Source organism: Eulemur rufifrons, chromosome 7 (genome assembly GCF_041146395.1).
Source record: "Eulemur rufifrons isolate Redbay chromosome 7, OSU_ERuf_1, whole genome shotgun sequence".
NCBI classification, from domain to species: Eukaryota; Metazoa; Chordata; class Mammalia; order Primates; family Lemuridae; genus Eulemur; species Eulemur rufifrons.
Window position 1 is genome coordinate 181318210 of NC_090989.1, and position 10958 is coordinate 181329167.

The 10958-nt window shown below is 32.9% G+C and overlaps 1 pseudogene; it reads left to right on the forward strand.

Moving 5' to 3' along the window:
- The first annotated feature begins 5105 nt into the window (after positions 1 to 5105).
- Positions 5106 to 5208, forward strand: LOC138388676 (U2 spliceosomal RNA; annotated as a pseudogene).
- The last annotated feature ends 5750 nt before the right edge of the window (positions 5209 to 10958 follow it).

The window sequence follows — 10958 nt, forward strand, 5'->3', positions numbered from 1 at the left end:
TTTCTCTTTTGTTTGTGACTTCTCCATTTCCATCGACATCCCTGCAGTCCAGGCCTTTGCTGGAAGGGAACTGACAGATATTCTACCTGATTTTGGTAATTGTTGTTATTACAGGATAGAGTCCCACTCATGCTAGGTCTTTTAGTATATCAAAAGAAATCAGAATTTTTGATTTTTTCAAATCCTTCAATATTAATGTTGTAAACTAATGGAGATTTTAGTTAGGCATACTTTGTGGACCAACCTAGTTGGGTGTCATTGGCAAATAGCATAAAAGTGAAATCATTTGCTAACTCTATTTTCCATGTGTGGTAAGTCTTAGGACCAGCTCAGCCTGGCATGCTTGCTTTTATATGTGTTGTTTTCCCACACTTACATAAATCTTGCCCATCTATAAAATAGTGTGAAATAACATTACTAAAAACTTACCTGTATTGAACACTTTATAGTATATGCCATTTACACTTATATCCCTAACTATTTTTATTCTAACTTACCTCAGTTGTTACATAGAATATGTTCAAATTTTATCAAACTCTAATAATTACTGCAAGGGCTTCTAAATGTTACAGCTGTTGGAACCAAATGCATGGATGGGTAAATATGTGTTCTTTTGATTGAGACTTTCTGATAAAGGATAAGAGTGTTAGAACAGCAGTTAAATACTTTGGCTTTAGCCCCCAACTAATTTACTCGGTGCTTTTCAAGTTTCCCCCTCTTGTAGATTTCAGTTTTTTTCCTCTATAAAATGAAAAGGTTAGCCTTAATTACTTTAAAAGTCCAGCAGGCTAACATTATTTGGTTATGACTGACACTATGGAGCTATGGGATTTATAGGAGAGGTTTTTCTCAGTCAGTACAGCATGTAAAAGGGAGAATGGTTTTATTTTATGTCATAGTGCCTAATGTCTGTTATTGACTATCCCTAAAAGTGATGTCCTTTATGATGTACAAAGCTACTGAAGAGACATTTATAGCATAAAGGTCAGCATTTCCTCTTTTTCATCTCAGAACATTTTGCCTCATTATACTTTGTCCTTATTTTTACTTTTAAATCATCATCTTTAGGTAATGTTTGACCTAAAACATACACCATTACTTGCTCTCTTTTGAAAATGGCTTCTCGTGTATCCCAATGGCGTATTAAGCTCCTGTGAGACTAGTTTGATATTTTAACTAAAATTATCATGATTATCTGTGTACATGAAATCCTCTTAACCCTCCAGCATCTAAAACTCACCCTTTCTCTGCTCCCACTTCTTTTCTATTATACTACAGAAATAAAAGGATTGCAGTTGAATACTAAAAAATGGTCTTACTGCAAGTGCTTGAGTGCACAGATCTGGTTAACTCTCAAATGATAGCTATTCAACCTGTCTTTCAAAACAGTAGATGTGTTTTGAGATTTTCACATTTGATTTATAAACAAAACATTTCCCTTGACTTTATCCTCTTGTTTTTCACACTTTTTTTCTTTTTAAAGAATGAAAAATAACAGCTAAGGAATGTGGCCTGGAATGAAAATATCAGAAACAGAAGCAGATTGAGTAAAAAATGCACCTACCATTCCCTCCTTGAAATAACATTAATGTCTTACTGGATCTGACAAAATTCAATGAATTTCTAATTGAAGACTATTTCCCCATTCCTGATTCAACCTGTCCTGCCTAGCAATAGCAGCAGGAATGAGTCATAGTCTCTTCAGAAAAGCAAGGCAGTGCAGATTGAGTTGATGATGAATTTTTTTTCTCCTTTTGATTTGAAATTCTCTTGCCTCTGCCTTTCTGTCAACCCTGGAATAGTATTTTGATTTGCAATTTTATATTGATTTTAATTTGCTTCATTATTTTCTTGGAACCATTGAAGAAATATATCAAACAGGAACATATTTGACAAGAAGCATAAAGAAGCCTTTCGCTGACACTGGCACTGTTGGGTTTTCTTTCTATTGAAGCTTTTAATGACTCTTTGCCAATCTACTTTTTAATCATCTGAGGTAAAAGTAGTATATAGAGTGTTACTTGAAGCAGTCTTGACAGAGAGTGCAGCTCTGCACCTGTGAGAACAAATGACTGATGCTCCTTTTGGTCACTCAGCAGGAATAGCATTTCAATAGGTTTTCTGCACTGCTGTAGCATACAAAGAGTAGTTAGTAGTGTGCATTTAATCTGCTGTCTATACAGGTGGCTCGCTATGTCAAGGAAAGGCTTATGCACATTTATAACACTTTTGGAAACTGTATGATTAGATCATTATTTGGAAAATTGCTTGTATGGAAAGTAGTTGAATAGAAATATGTTTTCCAAGCATTTACATTTCTTTCTGAAATCTTTGCCCTTCATTTAAAGATTAACAGAACTTCTTAGGTAACCCTTAGATATTTTTCAGAGTTTTGGAATTTGAAGGATTCTTAATCATGGATGTGTATCTGATTTATATTAAAAAGCACTTAAGAAATATTCACTGAATAGATGAATGAAAACTAAGGAAAAGGTGGGAGGTGATATGCGAAAACATTTTTTAAAAATAAAGGTAAAAATAAACAGTGAATTTTGTGGTTGCTTTAGAGTTGCTCATCAATATCCCAGCTCTCATCTCTTTCTGGGCATATGGTAGAGTTGAGCCTCCCCAAAAAGTGAGGCCAAGCATGTGGCTGTGACCAGTGGAATATGGGTAGGAAAAACAAGAGTCACAACTGGATGGCAGTTTTAAAACCTATGCCTAATTCTCCTATTCCATTCTTTCTGTTGTAGGGACTTCAAAAATGTTTATTGGTATTAAATCTTTTTCATCACCCTGAATGATTAGGGTAAATAAATACTGGCAGCCAATGTTGGTCATAGAGCATGAATGAAAAATAAATTGCATTGAGGCACTGATTTTGCTGTTAATATTGGACTAAAACATAGCTAATCTGACAAATACAAACTTCTTAGTCATTGACCAGTTTGTTACAAAGATCTTCAGAAAATACTTTGCCCAAGGAGCCAGGAGAAATCTATCTGGGAGGTCCTGAAGTCTGTGTAGAGTAGCACACGTGGTTCTCCATATGACATCTATTGTGACCTAAGTGGTTTGGTCCCTTCAAATAACCAAAAATAGTACTTTCTGGAATATTTATGCTCTGTGCAAATACAGATCGCACTGTGAATACAATTTTTTTTTTTTTGAATGTTGGGGAAACCTGTTTTTCAGATGATTGAGAAAAGCCAGGTATTTTGGGCTCTTCTGGATTTTTGGTTGGTTGTTTTTTGAGTGTGTTTCTGCACGTGTGTGTGTGTGAGGGGGTTGTATTCATGGGTGTCTGGTGGTCATTGATATGAACTAATGTTAAAAACTATGGTTATATACTATTGGGAACACAACAAAAATAAAAATATTACATGTCAAAATCTGTGAGTTAGGACCAAAAATTGTGCCTTTAGGCAAATACATAGTCTTAAATAAAATTTTAGCACATAACATATTGTAAATAAAGTGAAATAATGTTCCACTTAAAAGTTAGAAAAGATAATAAAGCTATAGGAGTAGGGAAAATACTGAAAGAAATCATTAAATAATGTAACAACAGTAAGTAGAGTAGGTAAATCTAAGAAATGTAACTTAAAAACAAGACATAAATAAGCTGTTCAAAAGTCTCATAAAGAAAAAAAAATCAGGGAACATACACCAGAGTATAAGGGGGGTTAAGTCAAGATAGAAGAGATTAAAAATTTTAAAGAAATGGGTGATTTTTTTAGCAAAACAAATTATCTAAGTTAACTCAAGTAAAAAAAAGTAGATTAATAAACTAAGCCAGAAACAAAACCCTGATAAGTTGTGATTCTCTCCGATAAATGCAGTGTCCTGCCATCTTAATGGATACACCAATCCAGTTTATTAATAAATGAATAATTTTATGCAAAAACATTGATTCATAGCACAGAAATAGAGGGAAAACAGAAAAATGTATTTTATGAGGCAGAACAATATTAAAGCACCTGACACAGAATCTGACACATTGAATAAATGTCAGGGCTGGAGGTGTGGTGGTGATGATGAAACCTCTGTTGGATTAGGGTCATGCACATGTAATCACACCCAGCATATATGTCTGATATGCTTTCCTAACCATTCCTAATTTAAAAACATTCCAAACCAACAAAAACAATTAGTAATCTAGTAATAGATTGATACTTTCTGTGATCAAAATCTAAATCAATATAGTAGTTAAGGAGAAAGCATTTTAAGCATGCCTATGAAATTCCTAATAATGATAATAATAATAATAAAAAGATGCTCCTTTGTATTTTGTTTAACTTAAGTATTCTTAACATTTTGCCAATCTGGTAAGGGATGAAGAAACAATAAGTGAAAATTTTGGAAAGCAAATACAATTATTTCTGCTTATTAGAAATATGATTGCATCCTTATTTATACCTATCAATTAAAAAACTTTAAACAAAAATACATTTTTATGACACTTTTAAAAATGTATTATTTCTATTTAATTTGGGTTTCTGTTGTAGGAAAAAGCAAAACTGTGTAATAAAAAGATACTTTAATAGCCACAAACTATAAAATTCATAGGAATTAACGTGAGAAATATGCAATTCTTATGTGAAGGAAGCCATCATAATTTGCCAAGGAACATGAGGTTTCAATAAAATGGGAAGATAAACTATTATACAGAATTTAGTTTCATGCACACACACACATATTAGAATTCTAATATTATTCTGAAGGTCAGCTGTGGGACTAATATCCAAGAGTAACCAAAACTGTTGAAGGTAACTACAAAATTTTTAAAAATTAAGTGCTTACATATTATTAGACATTTTAAAAAAATTGAAAGGTCAAGAAACAGACCCACATACATATTAGAAGTGAATTTATGTTATGGTTGGCATTTCAGTGAAGCTATGTAAATGTGGATTATATGATCATGATGTGATAATGGGTAAAAGAGGAGGGAAAATCATTACATCACCATATATCAGATGAAACTGAGGTTAATTAAGGAATAAATGTAAACTATATAACTATAACAGGATCCAGGCAAACTTCAGGTAACTATATGATTTGACAGTAAGGTAAGCATTTCTAAACTTAAAAAGAATAGTACAATACCCTTTGCCTAAGATCAAGGGTAGTACCTGTTCTTATTAGTTTAATATCTGATATGTCCTTTAAGTGAGGATGTAAGATTAAATGATTCATAAAACAAATAGTACTAGAACTAAGAAAAGAGAGAGAGAATACTACAATAAGATGTGGGGGATTTTAACACTCCACTGACAGCACTGCACAGATCATCAAGGCAGAACATCAACAAAGAAGTACTAGACTTAAAGGAGACACTAGAACAAATGGAGCTAACAGACATTTATAGACCATTCTACCCAACAACTGCAGAATATACATTCTTCTCATCAGCACATAGGACATTTTCCCAAAATGGTCCGTATGCTAGACTACAAAACAAGTCTCAATGAGTTTTAAAAAATCAAATAATAGTAACTATCTTCTCAGACCACAGCAAAGTAAAAGCACAGTAAAACTAGAAATCAGTTCCAAGAAGAATATAAAAACTATACAGATACATGGGAATTAAACAACCTGCACCAGATTTATTATTGGGTCACTAATGAAATCAAGATATAAATTAAAAATGTTTCAAAATGAATAATAGTCACACACAACTTATCAAAAAATCTTGGATATAATAAAGGCATGGCTAAGAGAGAAGTTTACATCAGTAAATGCCTATATCAAAAAGCCAGAAAGATCACAAATTAAGAACCTAACATCACACTTCATGTTAGGCTTTTTTTAAAACCTTGTTTTTTAAAAAAACAAGAATAAACCAAACCCAAAGCTATCAGAAGAAAAATGACAGTGATCAGAGCAGAATTACATGAAATTGAAACCAAAAATAATACAAAGGATCAATGAAATGAAAAGTTGATTCTTTGAAAAAATAAACAAAATTGATAGGCCACTAGCTAGATTAAGAAAGAAGAGAGAGAATTTAAATAAGCTCAATCAGAAATGAAAAAAGAGACATTACAACTGACACTACAGAAATAAAAATGTCATCCAAGGCTACTATAAATAAGTCTGTGCTCACCAACTAGAAAATCTAGAGTACATGAATAAATTCCTGGAAACATACAATCTCCCAAGCTTGAATCAGAAAGAAACAGAAATCCTGAACAGATCAATAATGACTAGTTATTTATCTCCCCCAAATAAAAGCCTAGGATCAGATAGATTTACAGCTGAATTCTACCAGATGTAGAAAAAGAACTTGTACCAGTTGTCCTGGAACTGTTCCAAAAGATTGAGGAGGAGGGAATCCTCTCTAACTCATTCTACGAAGCCAGTATCCCCTTGATACCAAAGCCAGGAAAGGACACAACAACAACAACAACAACAACAAAAACTACAGACCAGTATTTCTGATGAACATAGATGCAGAAATCCTCAACAAAGTACTAGCAAACTGAATCCAACGGCATATCAGAAAGGTAATACACCACGACTAAATGGGTTTCATCTCAGGGATGCAAGGATGGTTCAACATATGGAAGTCAATAAATGTTATTCACTACATGAACAGAAATAAAAATAAAGACCATATAATCATTTCAGTTGAAGCAGAAAAAGCATTCAGTAATATCCAGCATCCTTTCATGATAAAAACCCTCAAAAAACTAGGCAGAGAAGGAACATGCCTCAAAAGTAATAAACTCCATATATGACAAACCCACAGCCAACATCATACTGAATAGGATAAAGTTGAAAGCATTCTCCCTAAGAACTGGAAAAGACAAGGATACCCACGCTCACCACTTCAATTCAACATAGTACTAGAAGTACTAGCCAGAACAATCGGGCAAGAGAAAGAAATAAAGCACATCCAAACTGGAAAAGAGGAAGTCAATGACCTAGAAAACCCTAAAGATTCCTCCACAAGGCTCCTAGATTTGATAAATGAATTCAGTAAAGTCTCAGGTTACAAAATCAACATGCACAAATCAGTAGCTTTTCTACGCGTTAATAATGACTTAGCTGAGAACAAAATGAAGATCTCAATCCCATATACAATAGCTGCAAAGAATAAAATAAAATAAAATAAAATATTAATACTGAGGAATATACTTAACTAAGAGATGAAAGATCTATACAAAAACATCTACAAAACAGTCATGAAATAAATGCTAGGTGACACAAACAGACGGAAAAACATCTCATGCTCATGGATTGGAAGAATCGATATTATTAAAATGACCATACCTCCCAAAGCAATCTACAAATTCAATGCAATTGCCATCAAAATACCAAGATCATTCTTTTCAGAATTAGAAAAACCAATACTAAAAGTCATACAGATCCAAAAAAGATCCTGAATATCCAAAGCAATACTGAGGATGAAGAACAAAACTGGAGTCATCATATTACCTGACTTCAAATTATACTACAAGACAATAGTAACCAAAACAGCATGGTACTGATATAAAAGTAAACACATAAGTCAATGACACAGAATGGAAACCCCAGAAATCAAACCATAAACCTACAACCAAGTAATACACCACAAAACAAACAAAAACATACACTGAGGAAAGGACACCCTATTCAATTAACAGTGCTGGGAAAATTGGATAGCCACATTCAGAAGAATGAAACTAGATGCCTATCTCTCATCATATACAGAAATTAACTCAAGATAAATTACAGACTTACTGTAAGACCTAAAACTGTAAAAATTCTATAAGTAAACCTAGGAAAACATCTTCTGGATATTTGCCTATGCAAATAATTTATGACTAAGACACCTAAAGCAAATGCAACAAAAACAAAAATAAACAAACAGGACTTAATTAAACTAAAAAGCCTCTGCACAGCAAAAGAAATAATCAACAGAATAAATAAGCAACCTACAGAATGGGAGAAAATATTCAGAAACTATGCATCCAACAAAGGACTAACATCCAAAATTTACAAGGAACTCAAATCAGCCAGGAAAAAAACAAACCAAAACAAAACAATAATAAAGAACCCTGTTAAAAAGTGGGCAAATGACATGAGCAGGCATTTTTCAAAAGAAGATCTACAAATGACCAAGAAATATATGAAATAATGCTCAATATCACTAATCATCAGCAAATTAAAACCACAATGAGATACCACCTTAAACCAGTCAGAATGGCCATTATTAAAAAGTCAAAAAACAATGGGTGTTGGCACAAATGTGGTTAAAAGGGAATGCTTATACACTATTGGTAGGAATATAAACTAGTATAACCTCTATGGAAAACAGTGTGGAGATTTCTCAAGGAAGTAAAATTAGATCCACCATTTGATCCAGGAATCCCACTAATGGGTATCTACCACAAGGAAAAGAAAACATTGTATGAAAAAGATACCTGCTCTCTTATGTTTATTGCAGCACAATTCACAGTAACAAAGATATGGAATCCAACTAATTGTCCACCAACTGATGAGTGGATATAGAAAATGGGTATATATATCTTGGGTGGAACTGGAGGTCATTATCCTAAGTGAAGTCACTTGGGAACAGAAAATCAAATACTGCATGTTCTCATTGTAAGTGGGAGCTAAATGATAGATACGCATAGTCATATACAGTGAAATAATAGACAGCGAAGACTCCAAAGGTTTGAGGGTGGAAGATAGGGTGAGTGAGGGATGAAAAATTACCTATTCGGTACGATGTACACTATTTGGGTGATGGGTACACTAAATGTTCAGACATCACTACTATATAATATATCCAAGTAAAAATAAATATTGTACATGTACCTCTAAATATATTGAAATAAAAAAAGAATAGTAAGAAGAAATATCTATGGATCTAATAATATATCAATTTAATGACACAAATACCTAAAAAGACAGTAAATACAATAAAGATTATTAAGAAAATGAGAAATATTTTGCAAATCTTAAACAGAAAAAATTATTGTTTCATATCTCTAAATCCAATAAGCAAATGACATATAACCCAATAGAAAATTAAACAGCAATATGAACAATTGATTTAAAAGAACAAGAAGTACAGACAGGCCCTAACAGCTTCCCTGTTAAATCAAAAATATTAATATGTGCCTTTAAGTTACCATCTCAAGTATCAAATGGACAAATGTAAAAACAAAAAATTAGAGAAGCTTTCAATAAACATGTTCTTCTAATGTGTTGCATAAACCTCAAAATTATTTACATCCTCTGTCCTAAGAATTTCTAATGAAAAAATAATGAAATCTACTTAAATGTGTATTAAACAAACAGACATACATTCAAAACAAAAGAAGTGTTATTGGAAATGTGTGGGGCAGTTCACAGAATTAAAAGAATAATTGATTTTGGAAAGAATAGTGGAAGATTAGCTCTGAACCTCTATGTAGCAGGCATTTAAAGGCTGATCACTCTCATTAAGGATGAATCAGTTCCAATTATTTTATTTTTTTGCCTTGGAATAAGTAACTTCTCTGGAAATTCCTAGTAGAGAAAGTGAGCCATTGACGTAACTTGGGTAATTTTTGCCTCTTGTATGGGAGAAGGTGAGATCTTAGGCTGTCTTCTTGGTACTAATCCAGTCTGTATTGATTGTTTTCACAGATGGAAAGTGAGATGCTATAATCTAAAGTTGCGATGGGCACTTGAGAGGCAAAAACAGTAGATACCCAGCTTGGGTATATATAAGAATGTTTACTGTATTTTTCTTTTAGTCTGTTTATGAAATGTTTATTTTTATGCTTTTTTTCTTTTTTCTAAATTTTTTTGTAAAAAATGTACGATTTTTATAATTAGAGTAAAAATAAAAATGTCACTATGTAGAACTAGAGAATATGTTGAGACACCTTAATTGGCCCGTGTTTAGCCAATTAGTTTTTTTTAAGTAGTAGAAAAATTTGCAGATCTAGAATCAGAAGGCTTGTATTCATGTTCTGGAAATACAGTAATGAGCATTAATAATTTATTGTATTTTTTGTGAGTCTTGGAGTTTCTATCTGCAAACTATGGATTATGTTAACATCTGTGTCAAACTTTAATTAATTTTGCTTGAAAAAATGTACATCAAAACGTTTATTATATTTACAAGATCAAGTGCCTTGAACATATATTTGACAATATAAATGTTTGTGGAATGCATGAAAAAATATTTTCAAGAGTATCTTATTGTCAGTCCTAAATAACACTTAGCCAAAAACTTATTTAACTTGAGTATTCTTGTCTTATTTGCTCACATTGTTATCCTGTCTTCATCAAAAATAATGTCGGCTCCCAAAACTTCATCCTTGTATTTCATTTGATTTTGAAGATGTGGGCCATCTTTTATGATGACATACAGTTTCATTTTTTAATATCATAATCTCATCATGTTAATTGTGAAACCAAGTTAATGGATGAAAATAGTAGACTATTTGGTGAATTTTCAATAAATAGATAATGGCTACTCCATTGTATAGTCTTTTATTCTATGTGATCTCTTTATATAAATGCATCTGTTTGACAGTAAAATACGTTTTTTTAAGACATGCCTTATCAAGCTATATTTGAAGCATTTCCCCCTATTGATTTATCTTAAAAATTTGGGGAAGGCCGGGTGTAGTGGCTCACATCTGTAATCCTAGCATTCTGGGAGGCTGAGGCAGGAGGATTGCTTGAGACCAGGAGTTTGAGACCAGCCTGAGTAAGAGCAAGATCCCGTGTCTACAAAAAGTAGAAAAATTAGCAGGGCATGGTGGTGCATGCCTATAGTCCCAGCTGCTCAGGAGGCTGAGGCAGGAGGATCACTAGACCACAGGAGTTTGAGGTTGTAGTGAGCTATGATGATGCCTCTGCACTCTAGCCTGGGTGACAGAGCGAGATTCTGTCTCAAAAAAAGAAAAAAAAAATTAGGGGGAAGCTCAAATTAAATTAAATGATTGGAGAAAAAGTCTGAAAATGCA